This window comes from Meles meles, chromosome 2 (genome assembly GCF_922984935.1).
Source record: "Meles meles chromosome 2, mMelMel3.1 paternal haplotype, whole genome shotgun sequence".
In the NCBI taxonomy this organism is placed as follows: Eukaryota; Metazoa; Chordata; class Mammalia; order Carnivora; family Mustelidae; genus Meles; species Meles meles.
Window position 1 is genome coordinate 42,033,498 of NC_060067.1, and position 22,307 is coordinate 42,055,804.

Below are 22,307 nucleotides of genomic sequence, written 5' to 3' on the forward strand. Positions count from 1 at the left end.
GCCCCACCTGCCTTAACCTGGTTCTCAGGGTGGAGTCTGTTTGAGATTCTCTCCCTCTCCTTCTGCCCCCTTGAGCCACCCCCCACCCTGGCCCTGCTCCTGTGCTTGCTCTCTTTCATGCTTGGTCTCTCTCTCTCTCTCTCTCTCAAATAAATCAAATAAATAATGCCTTAAAATGGGTCACTTAAAATTCTTTGGATCTGCATTTATAATTTTAAGTTATTATACAATAATGATTACTAATGGTGAAAATGTCTAATGCCATTGTCTACTTCACATTGAACTCAATTTCTGTAGAATGAAGATATGTGATTTAAACAATGAAGATGCCTATAAATGTATATTCCTCTGTGTGTATGTGTATGTATGTATGTGTGTGTGTGTATGTGCGTGTGTGAGAGAGGGAGGGAGAGAGAGAGGGAGAGATCAGTTACAAACATCTTGAAATATGAGAAAAATGATTTCTGTATTGAATGAGATAAATGTTATTTTTGGACTGTTGTGAAAGAGGGAAGAATACCTCATACCCACAATCCTAAATTTATTTGATAATCATTTGCTGATATATCTGACTATAAAATATTTAGTGCTAAAAATTATCTGCAGTCAACACTTTGAACTTACTGGTCAATACAATTCAACTTGAAAAAAAAATATATTAGTCCTCTTCGAGTGAGAAGTCATCAAAATTAATGGGATTTACTGTTTTAAAGAAGCAATTAAAAAAAAAAAACACTGATATACTTAGTGTCTAAACATCATTTAAGGTTTTGGACTGGGAATTATTTAACATTCCCGCCCACATTAAACACTGTTCATAACAAATGGTCATTGAGCAGGGTGACTTGTATCTAGTTTTGGCTGTGACTCTGCCTCATGAATATATTTTTAACAACTTAACCTGTCTGGTTTTAAATTTCTTTTTTTAAATGAGGGCATTGGACCAGATGTATTCTATACTCCCTTCCTCCTCCATCACTGTATGCATCTATATAATTTCCTTTCTTATAGAATTAAGTCCCATTTGGTAGTAATTCTCAATGATTCATGAAGTGTAGTTTAAAATAGATTTTCATTGGAAACAGGAAAAAAATTAAAATATTCTAGCACAGAACTCTACTGGTTTAAAATTGCATTTCCATACGAAATTAGGTCATGAGTTTTAGTAAGGCATTTCGACATTTTTAGACATTTCATCACCTTGGAATTAAGCAACAAATTAAAAATTTTTGGAAAGAATAATTTTAATATTTAAGCATATTAAAACCATGTTAAGTATAGAACTTAAGAATAGTTTTAAAGAAGTAAAGAAGTGATACTCTCTTTAAAGTTGGGATCCCCAGATAGGATACAAAATACTTAGTAACTTTTCTAAGTATAGATTTTAAAAAGTTGATAGTAGAATTGAATTAGAAAAAAAAAATATGAGGACAGTTACCTGATGTGAGATGTTATTTCCGTTTTATCAACATATATTATCAGTATAACCACGTCATAATATTTCCAATTTATTGACCTATGTTTGTGGTGTAGAAAATTATATACCAAGTTCTGTATATTTTTTTAAGTAGAACTTTCAGTTCCCCAGTTCTAAGTTCTTTACAGTAGTAAGTCACATAATCTGTGGCGATAACCCTGTGAGAAAAGGGCCAGTGTTATCATCTCCACAGGACAGATGCAGATGCCAAGGCCTAGAGGCTGCAGGGGTCCTGCTCAAGGTCTCAAAACTCATGGATAGCCAGAATCCAAATTCTTTACTCTGTGTTCTTAATCACGGGGTTAGACACCTTTTTAGCAGAAAATGAAAAACTTGAGGAGCTGCGTGACTTACTCAGGGTCTCACAGCTATTTAATGGAAAATCTGATATTAACAACACCCTCCCAGATTACTTGAATATGTACTAATTAGGGAAAAATTGAAAAACAATTCAGGAAAATCAGGCATTTTCCTAATGTAAAGTAATTTTTTGTTTGTTTCGGTACACTTCCTAGTACAGGGAAAATCATGACCCATTATTTGCAGAATGATACGAATTTTTATTGCAATAGTCCATGTTAACCGGAGCTGAAGAAAAAAGGAGAAGGAGCGATAGGAGGAGGTGTGGGTACAGTTTGAAACAGTGAAGCATACTGAAGAACACATACGGAGTTTTAATTTTGTAAACATTGATGAACAGATCAAGGGCCACTTTTCTGGAAGTTTCTCCATTATGTGTGTTTCCCAGACAGCATCCCAACCGGCACTGATGGAGATGTCCACTGCCCAACCCCCACAAAAATATTTTTCATCTGTGTTTTTCCACAATATGAAGAACAGAAAACAGAAATGATTCCCAAATTATGCAGGTGTAACTTTATTATGTATTTACGAGGCAAGGCTTGTGTTAGAAAACCCAGTCGGGCTGTAGCAGATTGCAATGACTCTGCCTCATCCATTTAAAAAAAAAAGTCACAAACTGCCACTTAACCCAAGTGAATTGTTGTCATGCAGGAGTATAAGCCAGGTATGCAATATCTCTAATTTTGACTTTTATGTTACATTATCTAATATTAAAAGGTTGGCCCTTTTTTATGGGGAGGGAGGGATAGACTAAGTCTATGTAGAGATGAGCTCCAGACCACTTTTGTAACCATCTTTTGACCTCTGCCACAAATAAATTCAGACAGAAGCTTAATTGTGCTTTTCTTGGTTGCAAGGTAACCGCACACTTCTATGAAACTTTATATCAAACCATCATTATCTGTTTTGTTGTTGTCGTTGTTGTTTGTGAAGCAACTTGGAAATGCAAAAAGAATATCAAATGCAGGGCAATTTTCAATACATTTTTTATAGTTGGAGAGTAGATGCATAAATCTTATTTCTATAGTTTTAAAAATAGATTAAATCTGTTCTTGCTTGAAGTAATTACACTATTGTGCACTCACATTTACCTAAATTAATATTTAAAGATGGAACCAATTGAAAGTGAAATTGAATTAAACTAAGGTATCGTATTGCACAGTGTGCTGACGGTTTGTAATTGATCAGATATGCAAATGTCAATCTATAAATGTAATAAGCTGTGCATACAAAATGGATCAAATATAAGATGCTTTAGACAATATAATATGTCATTAGAATGTAAGATGATGTAGCATAAGAATATTGAGCTCAAATGCCTAATAAATAATATAGTAAAATATAATAGCTCTTAGTATTTGTGGAATGAAATTGGGAATCAAGAAGCAACATTTCATATAAATGTCCCTTATATATTTGAACACCCCAAAGCTTCATGATTCAGACAGAAGTTAGTGGCTTAATAAATAATGGAATTAATTTCTATAATTGGTATCAGATGGTTTACCTGCACAATTCTCATATCTAGTGTTCTGTTATTATCCTGCCTACACAAGTTCATGCTGTTTAAATTATTTCTGAAATGCATCTTTGCAGAGTGCTATGTTAAAAACCTCAAATGTATCCTCTATAGACCATAAGCTTCAAATGCACTCTTTGCACTTACAGCACACCTCCACTATTTTTGGATGATTTTTTTTTTTTTTTTTAATTTCCACACTGCTTTTTATCCTCTCCCCCGCCCAGGAAAGACAAGCTATATGAGAAAGGTATCCTATCAGTGGGAAAAGCAGGTCTTTTATGGGTATGTATGGTTGGGAACGGGAGCTGCTGAGAATTTTACCTCGGCTTTCTTGACTAGAATCATGACTAAAACCCAATAGGCCTATTGCTAAAGCAGAATGAACCTCTTCTGCAACATTGTATGGTGGGTGGGCTTGAGTTCAAAGTCTGACTGTTATATACTAGGTCACACACTACAAGCCATTATCTTGCTTAGCCATTAGAATCGGCTACTTTTCTCAGTGATGAAAATCTGAGGCACAATATTCCACACAGATCCTAGATGAGAGCCAACACTAAGATATATAAAGGCTTTAATTTACTCATTTGTTGTAAGAATCCCATAGTATATAATGTCTTTGTTGCACAGTGTATGACACTCAGGATGTTTTTCAGAAATTATTCCAAATCCTGGAAGCCAGTGTTACAATGGAAGGGAGTGAGATGTATGAGCTAATAAGATTTGCAAAGCAAGCAGTGAATTGTGTGGAATGAGAGGTGAAATCAGATTTATATTTTATATTTAGAGGAAAACTAAACACAAGTTCAGATTTAACTCAGAGCCAGGCTTTATAAGACTGTGAAATGAATGAAGACTGTTGTCTTCTTTTCTCACCCGTTTTTGTAACACCAGATAACCCAATTGGCAGATATGAAGAGCTCTTCTCAAATAAAGGAAAAGTTATTTTTAAATAATTTCCTATTTCATATTTTTAAGAAATCTGAAATAGTCAAATAAGGAGGTAAGTTGGTAGAATTTGGTATGTCCTTATATTTGTTCCAGGCCTTAATATTTGTTTTTATTTAAATTTGTGTATGGGGAATGAAAGGGTATTATAAACTCTTCAGTGCTTGAAATTCCACCCAAAATTTCTTTGAAGTATAGCCTTTCTGTGTTTAGTTCAGTTCTGTGCTACCCTAATGGGTTGTTTCAGGATAAAAATTCCAACCTATCTAAAACAAGAAATCATTAGTAATATATTTCTCTATGTTTTATAGAAGAATTATCTTTGGAGAGGCAAGAATACTTTCACTCTTTAACTTTGTCCATGCCTAATCAGAAAGAGCCTTCAGATGAAACCCTGCCTTAAAAAACTAATCACAACCAGAGGTCTTAAATCCATTCTGAGTTTCGTTAGAGTTTGGAAAGCAGTATGGGTAAGGCCAGGTCTGTGGGAATTTTACAGTGTTTTTCTCTAATAGAAAGGGAAAATTGTTTTGAAAAATTTTGACCCTCCTGGCAAGATTCTTTGAAAGTTTGAAATAAATGATGAAAATAAGGTGTAGTCATGCTGAAACCAACCAAACATTGGAGGAGCATACATGTGTTTTATGGATTATGGAGACTTTACATACAATGGAATTCTTAGAAAAACTAAGGGAACCACAGCCTTGATGTAAATAGGGAATCAATAGACTACAGGTGTTTAATCACTCTATAACAAACACAAGGGTGTGTAAAACATAGTTCCAATTTTTAAGGAGCTTGTGAAGAGAGAAAACTTGAATACTCTACTTCGGAAAGAATGCACATGGAATTCTTTGATAGTGTGGGGGGAGGAGAGAATGCACACGAGGAAGGAGACTTCAGAGGCCTTGAAAAAGAAGAGATAGTGTGTGAATTGCTCTCCGCTTAGAATCTTCATTTTGTGACGAACAAAGGACAGCTATTGGAGGTTATTTCACACAGAATAAAATGGGGGTTCACAGGTCTGAGGTATAAACTCTTGAATTTATTCCCTCCTTGCTTGCAGAAAAGCTAAAGTGACAGTGGTGACAAGATCATCTATCGTGGGTTTAAGCTGTTAAACAGCAAACCCAGTGTATGTTACGACGCTCAGGAGGGATGCCTCAAACTGTGTCATAAGAAGCAGCATAAGGTCAGTGGCTTCTGTGCTTTAGGGAAAACTTTATGTGGCAATTAAGCTGGAATTAGCTCTATCCTTGCCAAAAGCCACAACCCCTTGAGGTATTATTAAAGAAAGCTACCTAACTAATCAACCAAACTAACATTGTGGCCAAGATTCTGGTGCCTCAAGTGGGTTGAACCAAGCAATCAGTGAACTTACATAATGGAATCTGTGTGAGGCCTAATTTGACCAGCATGGTTCTTAAGTTGCAATTTCCCCAAATTGAAAGAATGCAGAATTAGGCTGGTTGGTTTGCTCTCTTGCCTCTGTAGCTGTTTGCATTCGTTTTACCTTTTTTTTTTTTTTTTCCTTTTTAAGATCTTGAGGGCTAAGGAAAAAAAAATTGCTTAACATGTTTTCTTGATTGCTTTTCTGATATTCCTCTGACTTTTCTTTATAATATCTTATACTAGGGTGCCTGGGTGGCTCAGTGGGTTAAGCCTCTGCCTTCAGTTCAGGTCATGATCCCAGGGTCTTCAGATCTAGGCCCTCATAGGGGCTCTCTGCACAGCAGGGAGCCTGCTTCCCCACCCCCTCTCTCTGCCTGCCTCTCTGCCTACTTGTGATCCCATTGTCTCTGTCAAATAAATAATAAAATCTTAAAAAAAGAAATCTTATTCTATTTATAGCCCCAAACAGGAACAACCTTGAACTGTCATTAAGTAATAGCAAACTAATACAAAAGAAGAATGGAAAGTTGGACTAGAGGAGGATACCAGTGAGAGAAAATGCAGAATTCTCAACACTGTGTAATGGGTCTGTCACCAACCAGTGAACGTGTAAGTCATGAAGTAAGCCTGAATGCCTTATTGGGTTCTCCAGGGCACTTCACACCAGGAGACTCTGCAGTCTTCCTGGACCCAGATAACAGCTGTATGACCGAATGTTTAAGTCTTCCAATTATCATTGGGTTTTTATCATGTTTCAGGAATTATGCAGATGAATAATGGAGGGTCTATACCCTCAAGGTGCTTACAGTGTAATTTAAGGGAAGCAGACCGACTAAAGCAGGTGATTTTAAACAAGTGGTATGATAGAGCTATGAACAGAGTGCTCCTGTAGTCTTGAGAAAAAGGCTCAGGAAAATGTTCCTAGAGAGGGCACTACCTAAACTCAGATAAATTACAGGAGGGCAAAGCTCAGTTCATTTTGAAAGAGGTTAATGGCATAAAGTCAGCATCTATTCCTTAATGTATACTTGCACATATATAATATTGTTCATTATATTTAAATGTGTATGTGTGTACGCATGTGTGTATATATATACATCTATGTGTGTGTATGCCAAATACACATGTATGTGCATGTGTTTATTTGTATTTATAGCCACACACAGTTCCCATTAGAGTTTAATTGGAACATGTCTTTTAGGAAATAATGGAACATGTAGTTTAACCGAGCTCTTCTTTAGTATAATTACTGCCCTCCTCTCCCAACCCCCATGCTATTGTGACACAAAGAAGTCATGGGGGAATGATTGTAAGGTTTACCCCAAGCCTCCAAAGTCTTTTAAGGGTTATGTTCCACTTAACCTCATAACTGGAACAGTTAAATGGAGCTGAGGGCTCACTTAAGTTGTGCTATCAGGAGGTATATTATGTATGGAACAAGGTTTTGCAAAGGACTGTGTTGCCCTTTGGCCACCACCAGAGGGCTCAGCCTGAATTGTTTGCTGAGCAGCATTAGAGCAGTGCTTGAAACAGCAACTTTAAAATGTTTTGCCACAGAAGAGACTGGGGAGAACATCAGAGACACAGGAGGGCTTAAAAAGATGCCATGTGGAGCAGTTACAAGGAATTGACTAGCAAAAGAAGCAAATGTCAACTTCTGGAAGTCCCTGTGTTGACAGCTGCTGTTGCTGTGCTTTTCACCAGGGACATCTAGAAAATTCTGAGGCACTGCTTTGGGAGCAATGGGAGAAATGGTCATTTAGAGAGGACTGGCCATTCATTTCCCTCACCCTACTGTATTACCCTCAAAATCAAGGGAAGGGCTGACAAGGGGGGCCTTTCTTTATGTTCTTTACAAAGAACAAATTATTTTTCAATAAGGAAGGCTGGAATAAGTAGGATTTTTCAAATAAAAGATAAGATTTTGAGCAGACAGAATGGACATGAATCCTGCCCATTTTTGTCCATTTTCCATGTGCATAACAGGGTAACTCCTACTTCACTGTATTGTTCTGAATATGTAATTAGAATATTTATTGTAAGACTGTGTGGTAGAAAGAATAATATCCCCCTAAAGATGTCCACATTCTAATCCCAGATCTGTGACTATATTACCTTACATGGCAAAAGGGAAGTTGAAGATGTGATTAAATAAAGGATTTTGAGATGGGGACACTATTTCAGAGTAGGTGGGTGGGATCTGTGTAATCACAAAAGGAAGATAAGCAGATCATAGTACAGAAAAAGGAGATATGACACAGAAGCAAAGGTTGGTGTGATGTGTTTTGAAGACGCATGCAAGGAGGGGCCATGATCCAAGGAGTCCAATGAATGCGGCATCAAAAACCTGGAAAAAAACAAGGAAACAGATTTTTCTTTGGATTATGCAGAAAGAAGGCAGTCAGGCTGATACCTTGATTTTATCCCTGTAAAACTCATTTTAGAATCCTGACCTCTAGAATTATAAGATAATAGGTTTGTGATAATATACTTACAGTGGCAATAGGAAACTAATACTATTACAGTATCACAGACAAATTGTTCCATAAATGTGTATTATATCATTAATAATTGCTTCATATCATATGAAGTATATTCTTTCAAAAGTACATGTTTAGGAATCAATAAAACATTAATTTGTTTACATATTAGCTATAATTTGTAAGATTAATGATACGCTGGATGACACTTTAAATATACAACTTCTATACCTCTCACCACTATCATTAGTATTACTAATATTTTTCTCATTTGTAATTGACAATATGATAGTCACACCGAGTATCAAATTCCATCCCAAGTCATTCAATTATTTAAAAAAATATGTAAAACCAACTGTGATTATCCTCTATCTATCCATCCACAGTATCTATTGTGGAAGCAACATCACATGAATAGTTAATTTCAGTTGTTATTTATTGAATCATATGCTTTTTTTATATTCCCTCTTCTTTTAACACAGACTAGCATTATTTTTCCCATTTTCTTTTCCTTTTGCTACTTAGAATCACCATGGGTGTCAAAATCTGCTTTTTATTAATCAGGGTTCTGGTTAGGGTACAAAATGGAAAAATGGCTAGTTTCTCTTCTGCTTTTCTTCTCACTTTTGATATTCTTGATTTATTTTTCCTCAGGTAGTTCTGACCTTCATTTAATAATAGCTATTTATTTTCCTGCCTTCAGTACTCTTTGTTTACTTGTGGTCATTCCATGGCATCTTAAAAAGGACAAGACCTTTGTTTCTTCTAAATACTTTAAACTTATGTTACTAAGAAAGAAGTATATTAGACAAAGTTAAACAGGTTTATTTATATAATACATATAGACAATATGTTCCAAAGCTCTTGACCATCTGGAGATTAACATATGGCATGCATACTAATTGCAGCCACTCCGATAATTCACAAAACAGTGCTTGGAGACTGATTCTAACCCATTTTTGTGATGATCACATTTTCTGAATCAGAAATTGAGATTTATCACCTGACTTTTTATTTTTTTCAAATTGCAAATTTATTTCTTTGCAAAGTTCTTGAAAGATAAAACATTAACTCACAAAATTAACTTCCACATTTACACACTTCTTTAATTGTACCACTCTGTATCCTCAGCTGTCAGCATGATGAATGCTAAGACAGTTGATTCATTTTTATGTTGACTGTACCAAACAGCATACCAGAATATGGGAGAACTCAATTTGTAGACATTAAATCAATTTGGTAAATCACTTTACTGTATGAAATACTACTGTATAAGGGTGCCTGGGTGGCTCAGTGGGTTAAACCCTCTGTCTTTGGCTCAGGTTATGATCCTGGAGTCCTGGAATCGAGCCCCACATCTGGCTCTCTGCTCAGCAGGGAGCCTGCATCCCCCCCACCGCCACCTGCCTCTTTTCCTACCTGTGATCTCTCTCTCTGTCAAATAAATAAATAAAATCTTTAAAAAAAAAAAAAAGAAATACTACTATATAAAATAGGATGAGCCATAATGAAAATAATCAACACAAAAGTTACTTAAATAGAAATGAATGTAGTACAAAATATAGTTATTTGTTAGCTGCTATTGACTGCATGTGCTTTAACTCTAAGGAAGCTAATTAGCTGGTGCTGGTCCCTCTCTCATATTCTTACATCTAATTAAACATGTAAAATTGTCATAATCTGATAAGGTACCTTATCAATCACATATTTATGCCAAATTTGTTCTCCTTTTCCAGCCTTTTGCTTAGGTTCCTCCTCACACTGATAAATGTCCATTTTTTGCTTAAAGTTGGCCCAACCATGCAATGTTTTGTCCTCAGTTTCTGCTTTTCTAGAATATATTCCTCAACCCCTTAAATATGTACTAATCTATTTTTCCTTGAATTTATGGTGTAGGTAACTCTATCTTTTATAATTATATCTTATTTCTTGATTATCCATTGCCTAGCTATTTGCTCCAACCGCTGTTAGCAAGTTCTCATTTCCTATTTTAATAAGTTATATTTCTCAAGAATAAGAAAAATGCTTTGTTCCTTTTCCATGAAATTCTCATGCTGTCTGAGATTATGTCTACTTTATTCATCTTCATTCACCACCGATATCACAAAGTAGGTGTTCAGGAAATACTCATGGAATCTCTGAAGTTGTTAATTGCCCTATTTATCAGCATTTCATCAGTGTAATTTCTAAGAAGCTAGGTTTACTGCACCAAATATAGGAATATTTACAATTTTTACATACTTGTCCACATTAAAAAGGGAAAAAAGTGCTTGAGAATTATGTGTTGGCTCCATCTCCAGCAACAATTCTTAGCTCCATTTTACTGCTTGATTTGGCCCATGAGATTAAAATGTGCTAGGAAACCAGTCTCTTGAAGCCAACAGGAAGGAATATACATATGCATAAAAAAGATGGGAAACCAGTAGATCAGGAACCAAGTGAACGCATAAATATCTTGGAGTTCCTTGCTTATAAACAAATTATAATTTTAACATGTATAATTCTTTTATTACTTAGAACTTAAAAGTAAAACTTAAGTAATTTTAAAATATTATGGAATTACTGTGTTGATTATAGAAAACTTAGATTATCCAAATGCAATTTTCTTGAACAGGTAAAAGAGTGATTTGATTGCATTCATTTATAAGCTGAGAACCTAGCTCCTTTGCCTCCTTTAATCTGAATGAAAATACTTCAGGAACATAAGCCTACCAAAACTAGCTTTCGAATAATGATGATTAACTCTTATAAACTTAGAGTTTTTTCCACTCATGAGTATAAAGTTCACATCTAAGATGTTAAAATTAAACATCATTTATCACATTTGGCTCATGTATCAGAATTATATTTTTGCAATTGAGGTTTGATTCAGCAAATTGTTACCCTTTTTAAAAAAATTAGCTTGATAAGAGGGAAAACTTTTTTTTATTATTTTCCTCTGATTTAATAGTTTGAATTTTCAATCATTAGGAAAATAGTTTTACTCTTTAAATAAGTATAATGCCACAGAGTGAGAAGGAATGAATCTTGCTTTTTCCTTTATCTGTTCAGCTCAATCAGATGAATTAGAAAGGGTTCTACCTGTTGATTGTAATGTTTCTCTAATTTGAAGACTGAGGAAAGGACCCAGGAGCCCCACTAGATATGATTTTAGATTCTGATTTGCCTCAAAACTGTGTCCCAAAGGGCTTATCTAAAATCATGTTCATCAATGCTGAACTTAATCATTCTCATCTGAATCCATCTCGGCAGTTGTTTCTAAATTGACTTTAATATGAGATCTTTTTATCAGAAAATGACTACAGTATTTTAGATTGCTTAGAGAATGTTGAGGGCAGGAAATAAAAACTATCTTTTTAATCCCTCTGGTAACATATATGAGTTCTAATAAAAAAAAAACATATAGGGGCTGCCTGGGTGGCTCAGTGGGTTAAGCCTCGATCTCAGGGTCCTGGGATCAAGTCCCGCATCGGGCTCTCTGCTCAGCAGGGAGCCTGCTTCCTCCTCTCTCTCTACTTGCCTCTCTATCTACTTGTGATCTCTCTCTATATATCAAATAAATAAAATCTTAAAAAAAAATTATATAAACCCCTTTGTTTTGTTTTCTAAAAAATTCCCAAATTTAATTTAAATGTTTTCATTATTTTCTTGTGGTCAAACTTACAAACCTATAAAACAAATGAACAAATGAACAAAGCACTCTACAGTTAAAAATCATATTATTCCTCATATCCTAGTTTTCTTTATTATTGCTTAGGTTTGTTCTATATTCATCTTTCCAGCCTATACTTTTTTTGTTTCATACTATGGTTCTGTTTGTTTGTTTGCTTTTTAATATCCTGGTATGTCTTTCAATTTCCCTGAGCATTTAGAAATTCTCATTAAGGTTACTAGTACTATTTTTGGTTGTTGTTGATATATTTGCCATTATTATTTTTATTCTCATTAGAATTGCTTTAGAGTTGAATAACTATTTTGGGTAAATTCTTCTTCTTTTAATTTTGGTTGTTGTTTCCTAATTTTTAGAACCATTAAAATACTACAAACATGAACCCTTCATTTGATGGAGTTTGAAAAATCATAGGATGTTAGAGACATTAAAAACTTTTTATGGATTTGATCATTTGGGCCTCTTCTGTTACAGAGATAAAAACATGAGCCCTGTAAAGCTAAGACTTATAATCATTAATGTTTGCTTTAGAAACTAAAATCCTGGTTTCCTAATCCAAGTCTTTCCCTAAAACTTGCTTTGAAATGACTATCGTTACATGAAACACTTAAAAGCAATTATACAACATTTCTACCCCCACTGTGTTATAAGGATTTCAGTTATCTTGAAAATAAGTGGTTAATAACCTTTAAGATGACAACTACAGAAATGGGGAGAAAGTTCTGTAAAATGCTTCTGTTATATATACATGTTTAGTCATATGAAAACATGAACACTAGTGAGGCTGTCCTTTTCCTTTCCTTTCCTATGGTTTAACAAGCTGGATATTTACATTTGATTATTTTTCTTATCTTTTCATTCAAAACAATAGAATTTTTCAATAGTGAAATGAAATCTGAATTTAACTGAACAAAAGCAAAAATGTTTTACAAAAGAGTCTCATTGTCCATATCTTATAAGAATGAAATGATGTGGGCTTTCTTTTACTTGTATATTTCTATTCATGGATAACTCCAGCCAAACGGATTTATAAGATGACTAGTATATTTTCATTATTTTTAAATACTTTAAAATAATTTCTCAGTGAGATGAGATGTATGAATCAAATGCATGAATAAGGACCTTTTGAAATTGCAGACTTAGGGGTATATGGGTGGCCCAGTCTGTTAAGCATCAGCCTTTGGCTCAGGTCACAATTCCAGGGTTCTGGGATCCAGCCCCATATTGGGCTCCCTGCTCAGTGGGGAGTCTGCTTCTCCTTCTCCCTCTGCCACCCTCCCTGCTCACATGTACTTGTGCACATGCTCCCTCTCTCCCTCTCTCTCTCTCTCCTAAACAAATAAATAAAATCTTTAAAAAAGAAAAAAAAAAGAATTGCAAATTCAAAGAGCTTGATGTCCCCTTATGGCAGAAAAAAAAAAAAAAATGTATTCAAATACAACCCACATGTTTTAAAAAAGTCCCTTTATTTAAAAACAACAACAACAACAACAACAACAAAAACCTAATTGTTCTGTCATTCCTAGTCCAATTGACAGGGCAATGATACACAGGACTGAAAAGTAAACTCTTTACTTAATGGTGATTTAGCATCTTTCAGTTTAAAGCAGTATTATTTTGTTCACCTGTCTTTGGGTATATGCATTCTTTCAAGATTTCTAACTTCTTTTTTTTTTTTTTTAATTTCTTTTCAGTGTAACAGTGTTCATTGTTTTTGCACCACACCCAGTGCTCCATGCAACATGTGCCCTCACTAATACCCACCACTTTGTTCCCCCAACCTCCCACCCCCTGCCCCTTCTAGACCCTCAGGTTGTTTTTCAGAGTCCATAGTCTCCCATGGTTCACCTCCCCTTCCAATTTCCCTCAACTGCCTTCTCCTCTCCATCTCCCCATGTCCTCCATGTTATTTGTTATGCTCCACAAATAAGTGAAACCATATGATAATTGACTCTCTCTGCTTGACTTATTTCACTCAGCATAATCTCTTCCAGTCCCATCCATGTTGCTACAAAAGTTGGGTATTCATCTTTTCTGATAGAGGCATAATACTCCATAGTGTATATGGACCACATCTTCCTTATCTATTCGTCCGTTGAAGAGCATCTTGGCTCTTTCCACAGTTTGGCGACTGTGGACATTGCTGTTATAAACATTGGGGTACAGATGGCTCTTCTTGTCACTACATCTGTATCTTTGGGGTAAATATCCAGCAGTGCAATTGCAGGGTCATAGGGAAGCTCTATTTTTAATTTCTTGAGGAATCCCCACACCGTTCTCCAATGTGGCTGCACCAACTTGCATTCCCACCAACAGTGTAAGAGGGTTCCCCTTTCTTCACATCCTCTCCAACACATGTTGTTTCCTGTCTTGCTAATTTTGGCCATTCTAACTGGTGTCAGGTGGTATCTCAACGTGGTTTTAATTTGAATCTCCCTGATGGCTAGTGATGATGAACATTTTTTCATGTGTCTGATAGCCATTTGTATGTTTTCATTGGAAAATTGTCTGTTCATATCTTCTGCCCATTTTTTGATATGATTATCTGTTTTGTGTGTGTTGAGTTTGAGGAGTTCTTTATAGATCCTGGATGTCAATCTTTTGTCTGTACTGTCATTTGCAAATATCTTCTCCCATTCCGTGCATTGCCTCTTTGTTTTGTTGACTGTTTCCTTTGCTGTGCAGAAGCTTTTGATCTTGATGAATTCCCAAAAGTTTATTTTCACTTTTGTTTCCTTTGCTTTTGGAGACATATCTTGAAAGAAGTTGCTGTGGCTGATCTCAAAGAGGTTACTGCCTATGTTCTCCTCTAGGATTCTGATGGATTCCTGTCTCGTATTGAGGTCTTTTATCCATTTTGAGTTTATCTTTAAAGCATAGAGATAGATGGAATATTCCTGAACTTCATAAAATCTATCTATGAAAGACCCACAGCAAATATCATCCTCAATGGGAAAAAGCTTGCAGCCTTCCTGTTGAGATCAGGAACACGACAAGGATGCCCACTCTCACCACTCTTGTTCAACATAGTATTAGAAGTCCTAGCAACAGCAATCAGACAACAAAGAGAAATAAAAGGTATCCAAATTGGCAAGGAAGAAGTCAAACTCTCTCTCTTCGCAGATGACATGATTCTTTATATGGAAAACCCAAAAGACTCCACCCCCAACCTACTAGAACTCATACAGCAATTCAGTAACGTGGCAGGATACAAAGTCAATGTACAGAAGTCAGTGGCTTTCTTATACACTAACAATGAAAATACAGAAAGGGAAATTAGAGAATTGATTCCATTTACTATCTCACCAAGAGCCATAAGATACCTGGGAATAAACCTAACCAAAGAGGTAAAGGATCTGTACTTGAGGAACTACAGAACAATCATGAAAGAAATTGAAGAAGACAGAAAAGATGGAAAACCATTCCATGCTCTTGGATTGGAAGAATAAACATTGTTAAAATTTCTCTGCTGCTTAGGGCAATCTATACTTTTAATGCCATTCTGATCAAAATTCCACTGGTATTTTTCAAAGAGCTGGAGCAAATAATCCTAAAATTTGTACGGAATCAGAAGAAACCCTGAATTGCTAAGGAAATGTTGAAAAACAAAAATAAAACTGGCGGCATCATGTTACCTGATTTCAAGCTTTACTACAAAGCTGTGATCACCAAGACAGCATCGTACTGGCATAAAAATAGACACATAGACCAGTGGAAAAGAGTAGAGAGCCCAGATATGGACCCTCAACTCTATGGTCAAATAATCTTCGACAAAACAGGAAAAAATATATAGTGGAAAAAAGACAGTCTCTTCAATAAATGGTGCTGGGAAAACTGGACAGCTATATGTAGAAGAATGAAACTCTACCATTCTATTACACCGTACACAAAGATTTCTAACTTCTTATGCTCTATTCTTCCCAGCATATGGAAGTTTGTGCAGGCAGGAATACTTCTTCAACGATCATGGACATACAATTTCTGATTAATTAAAACTGACTTATATAATTTATATACATATATATATAATTTATATAATTAACTGTTTTGTATAATTAATTGATATGTTAACATTATTATGTTAGTAACAAATATATTAATAGTAGTAATATATATACTATTCTATTTAATATTCTATTAAAAATAATATAAAAATAAATGTAGTTGGATATAATCAGGAGTTGATTAGAAAGATAAAGATAGGAGATATTAAAAGTTGGTTTTTTTTTTTCAAAAATAGAGTTATAAGGGATATTTGGTCTAAATTGACATGAGTAATGAATAATGACAGGTAGAAGCAGATGGTGCTCTGTGTTATGGGTTCAGGAGCAGTTGAAAATGAAGGGTAGAATTCTGTATTGTACCTATGAATTGAACTAGATTGAGCAGTGATTCCTACCAGGAGAAAAATAGCTTTTTTTTATTTTTTTTTATTTTTTTTTAAAGATTTTATTTATTTATTTGACACAGAGAGAGATCACAAGTAGGCAGAGAGGCAGGCAGAGAGAGAGGAGGAAGCAGTCTCCCTGCAGAGCAGAGAGCCCGATGCGGGGCTCGATCCCAGGACCCTGAGATCATGACCTGAGCCGAAGGCAGCGGCTTAATCCACTGAGCCACCCAGGCGCCCCGAAAAATAGCTTTTATTGTGTGACAGGATGTACATTGTTATGTCTTCAGCCATATAAGACTGAAATTGAGAAGAGGAATAATAAGATAGAGATACTGTATAATGGTAATTAAAAGAGGAAGTACAATATTATTCATTGAAATAAAGTTCAAGCAGGATTGTTTGTGATTAGAAGAATAAGCTTTGAAGAAGTAAATATCTTTTGCTTAATTATGAAAGACCTTAGTACTCTTGCAAGAAACACTGTTTATTTCAACCATAGGATCAGGGTAACAAATGGCAAAATGGAGATTTCAAAGAAATGAGTTCTTAGTCATTTCTCATTTTTCTGTTGAGAATAATATATTCATATTTATATATTATGAAAGTAATACAATAAAATGTATATTATTTTTATGTCTCTTTTTATCTAAAATATCCCTTTTCCTTCTCACTTTTTTTAAATTCATGAATCACTTAATTGTTCCACTTTAATTTTCTGTTGTTAAAAGATAAACTGAAGCATATTAAACATTTTAAGAGTTTATTTGAACAAAAGTTGAATGGAATTGCATGGAGTCAAACTGAAAGTGGGGAAGTACAGAAAAGAAATTATTGATTGGCTGTAGCATAAAGGCTAATTGGCTGTTTGTGATTAGTTGTCTTTAGGTTTTGATTTTGTAAATGTATTTATAGCCTTAGACTTTGGTTTGCTTACATAGTCTAACAGGGTGTTTGAACCATGTCAGTCTAATGAATTCCTTGTTTAATTACACCGTCTTATAAAATCTAACTTTCTCTGGCATTGTCCTGTCATCAGAGGCTTCCACGTTATATTAATTAATTGATTGATTACTAATATTCATATAATTATAGTTATATTATAATAAATTATAATAAATACATTTCTGCTATTGTTTTCTCAACGTTTCTTTGTTTTTGGAAAGGATAGTGGTGCCAAAAATAAACCAAACCTGAGGACACCTGGGTGGCTCAGTCAGTTAAGTGTCTGCCTTCTGCCCTGGAATAGAGCCCTACATTGGGCTCATTTCTCAGCAGGGAGCCAGCTTCGCCCTTTCTGTCTGCCAGCCACTCCCCTTGCTTGTGCTTTCTTTCCCTATCAAATAAATAAATATCTTAAAAAAAAAAAAAAAACGAAACTAGTTAAAGTGGTAAGGCCAGATTTCAATCAGTAATGTGTTATTGTAATAGAGGAAAGGGTCTAAGGTGAACTGAACTCCACTTTGTACAGAAATGACTGGGCCTCCTAGAGGAAGAGGGAGAGAATAGCTAACAGAGTGAACAGGGGCTCAATAGAGTCAGGGAAGTGAAAAATTCCAAGTGGGAAAGGAGAAAACCCAACGGATTTTGCTGCTAACTGGTGCTCATCAAAGCTAGGCTCTTACTCTCCCACAAAGACTGAGAAAAAAGGGTCCTGTCTTTGGTCATTGGCTGGAAAAAAATATCAAATTCTCACAGCAGGCTTGAGTTTTCTCAGGCAGGCATTTACCAGGAGACAAAGTTCATCTTGGGGGCATGGCCTTGAGTTATTAGAAATTATGCTAGTGTTCTGTTCAGGTCTTTATAGAACAAGGCTGAAGCCTAGTCAATAAGGCTTCACAGGACACTTGCTAAAGTTTGGTCAAGGAAAAAAAAATCTTTTCAGTGGGTTCATAATATATCTTTGGCAAGATTTGGTCAAGGATAGGGTCCAACTATCATTGTGAGGATAAATTTTATTTATCAATTTGGCAAATCTATAGTGCCATGTTGTTAGGTCAAACACTAGTCTAGGCATTGCTGTAAAGCTATTTTGTTGTTGTGATTGACATTTATAATCAGTTTAAGTACACTACCTATGACAATATGGGTGGGCCTCTTCTACTCAGTTCTTCCCTTAACAGCAAAGAGTGGTGTTTCCTAAGGAAGAAAGAATCAAATCCTGTAATTGAAATAGTGCTTGATTTTCAGCCTGCCAACCTACACTACAGATCCTGAACTTAGCAGTTTCCTTAATCCCATGAACCAATTCTTTAAAATAAATCTCTCTCATTGGCTCTGTCTCTTTCTCTCTTTCCAAATATATATATTCTACTGGTTCTATTTCTTGGTGTCAAAAGAAAAACTGATGAATATTAAAAATTGTAAGAGTTAATTTGAGCAAAAATTGATTCAGATTGATGTAGTAGTTAGAAAGGCGCCCAAAGCAGCTGTGCAAATGGAGACTTTTATAGGCAGAAGGGGTCAGAGATAAGGAAGTTACACTAGGTAATGAAGCAGATTGGTTATGGCAAGGTTACTTTCTATCAGGCAGATTATCTAACTAGTGCTAATCAAGCAATTCTTAATTAACTGGCTTAAGATTCCATTTTTGAGACAGCCAAAACTGTAATTAAGTCTCTGATGATACGGAGCTTAACATGACCAACTACATTTGGGACTTGTGGTACTGTTTTTTTGTTTTTGTTTTTATTTTTAAGATTTTATTTATTTATTTGACAGAGAGAGAGAGATCACAAGTAGACAGAGCAGCAGGCAGAGAGAGGAGGGAAAGCAGGCTCCCTGCTGAGCAGAGAGCCTAATGTGCAGCTCAATCCCAGGACCCTGAGATCATGACCTAAGCTGAAGGCAGAGGCTTAACCCACTGAGCAACCCAGGCACCCCTGTGGTCTTGTTTTTAACACTGGATAACGCTGGTTCATGGACTCATGAAATTCATTGAAATTTTAATAAGAGCTAGTTTTCAAGTTTGCAGATCAGATGAATTAATATGAACAATGAAATTTTATTAAGAAGATATTGCATAGCATCCTTCTGGCAACATACAAAATATTAAGGGTTCCCAGACTGGCTCAGTTCATACAAATTTCAGTTCAGCTTTGTATTGGTTCTAAGGGAGCAAGACAATTTCTAAGGAAGTTGTTTAATGTTAAAAAAAAAAAAAAAGTTATAGGTCCTGAAAAAAACTACAACTTGTACAAAGACATAAAAAGGAAGGAGGAAAAAACATAACAATGTAAAACTTACTTCTTTGTATCCTCCTCAGTTTTGATCTGTTTGTTACTCTCTCTAGGTTTCTGCTACTGTCTACTTCCCTATTCTCTTCACTAGCACACTCATGCTTCAGAAATGTCCTCTTCTGTTTTTCAATGTATTGGATATCATCCAGGATACTGCTGTGCTATTGCTTCTAAAGGATTTTTCAAAAATGTTGAGCTTTAAGACAAATATACCATGCAAAGTGATTTTATTTTAGGCTCTGAAACCAATCAAAATGAAGCACGAAGGGGGTGGATAATTTATGGAAAGTAATGAGCATTTACTTTACCCAAGAATGGAGACATTATTTTCTCTAAGCTTGTTTGCTCTCTCAATCCACATCCTGAATTTTTATATCTTTGTCAGTTTCATTTAGAAAATACCCCAGTACAGCATCCTCACACCATCAATTGACCCTTTGCATAAAACAGGTAAAAATACATGTTAGGTTAAAAAAATAAATAAATAAGGGCATCAGGCTACTAGAAATATGCAGATATTTTGTTTCTCAAAATCTGAATATAAAGAATTTTATCCGATCTCCCAAAACAGCCAATTTTAAGCTCTTGTTAAAAACAAGACAACAGGGTGCCTGGGTGGCTCAGTTGGTTAAGCGTCTGCCTTCAGCTCAGGTCATGATCCCAGGGCCCTGGGATCGAGTCCCACATCGGGCTCCCTGCTCCATGGGGAGTCTGCTCCCTCTGACCTTCTCCCCTTTCATGCTCTCTCTCACTGTCTCTCTCTCAAATAAATAAATAAAATCTTAAAAAAAAAAAAAAAAAACAAGACAACAAATGGAGTTTCTTATGCAAAGCCCCACATCACCAAACCAAGATTTAACTTAATAATAGTATTGGCTCGCCCTGAGATAGCCAATACTGTAAAAGGAATTTTATTTTATTATTTATTTATTTATTTAAAAGAGAGAGAGAGGAGGAGGAAGCAGGCTCCCCGCTGAGCAGAGAGCCCGATGCGGAGCTCGATCCTAGGACCCTGAGATCATGACCTGAGCCAAAGGCAGAGGCTTAACCCACTGAGCCACCCAGGTGCTCCTGTAAAAGGAATTTAAACCAGCCAATCAGGAATTGCCTAGTCAGCACCAGTAAGGAAACTGCCTGATAGGCCCCTTCCATCCCCTAAAGGAAATTACCCTTTTTTTTCTACCATAACTTCATTTTTCCCACTCTTTTCTGCCCATAAAAGTCTTTCATTTAGTACAGTTCCTTGGAGCTCCTTTCTGTCTGCTAGATTGGATGCTGTCCAATTCATGAATCATGGAATATAACTAATAAGACCTTTTACAATGTATTCAGTTGAACTTTGTTTCTTAGCACTCTACTTCTACTTTAAGGTGAACAAGTGAAATGCATATGGTCAAAGGAAGAATTATACAATAAGATGAATCCATTTGTCTATTATTTTATTGTTACATTAGCTCTGTACCAGCAATTTTATGACTCTATAACAGGTGTATCAGTTTTTCCATAAGTTATGTATTCATTTATCTAATGATGGTTATAATTTATCTACCCCTAGAGAGGTAGATGTCTAGATTTTTTTTCTTTTAAAAGTATGAATGAAATAAGTCAATCGGAGAAAGACAACTATCATATGATCTCCCTGATATGAGGACATGGAGAAGCAACATGGGGGGGTAGGAGATAGGAGAAGAATAAATGAAACAAGATGGTATTGGGAGGGAGACAAACCATAAATGACTCTTAATCTCACAAAACAAACTGGGGGTTGCTGCGGGGAGGTGGGATTGGGGGAGGGGGAGCGGGCTATGGACATTGGGGAGGGGAAGCGAACCATAAGAGACTATGGACTCTGAAAAACAACCTGAGGGTTTTGAAGGGTCAGGGGTGGGAGGTTGGGGCAACCTGAGGGTTTTGAAGGGTCAGGGGTGGGAGGTTGGGGGAACAGGTGGTGGGTAATGGAGAGGGCACGTTTTGCATGGAGCACTGGGTGTTGTGCAAAAAGAATGAATACTGTTACGCTGAAAAAATAAATAAAATGAGGGAAAAAAAAAAGTATGAATTAATTTCAAGAACTGTAGTTTCACATAAAGTCAACTAATCCTAACCAGAAATATTTAGAGAAGAATGAATTTTGTCTTCCAAGCATTTCAAAACCCTGAATTCGTAAAGCAAATCTGAAAACAACCAAACAGGATAGAAGAAACCAGCCTTGTACACAAGCACACCCAAAGGCTCTGAAGGTAAGTTGATTGAAAATAGTCTTACCATGGCAGGTTAAACTTTCTTAAAACAACACATATCACTTGCATTTTATTTTACTTTTTTTTTTAAACTAATGACAATCACTAAAAAAGATATTGCAATATTGCAAGAATTGGAAAAATAAAATGAGTGAGTTGTAGTGAATTTCATGACAATATTAAACAGTTAACAAGGCAGCAGATAAACATGTTTTGTCTAATGACATTCAAGCCCAGCATGTATCATATTATTATGAAAAATGTGTTTCTTAAATTAAAGATCCTGCTGGATTACAGCTGGCTTGGCATAAAGATAATTTTGGAATTCAGCTTTAAGAATCATGCTTGATGAGTAGCTTCATGCTACCATGAAGATTTATTTTGATAAAGTGTTTTATTACATTAGAGAATCTTATAGTCACAAGTCTTCTTTGAGATCATCATGAAATTTGGGGATGAGGAATTTGAGCCCACTACTGTTAATTTCAAAAGTATATATTAATGTCAGCTCAGACCTAAAAACTTGTAAGAACACAGCTCAGAAAATTCCATGTGTTCTTTGTACAGTTTCCCCAAGTGTTAATATGTT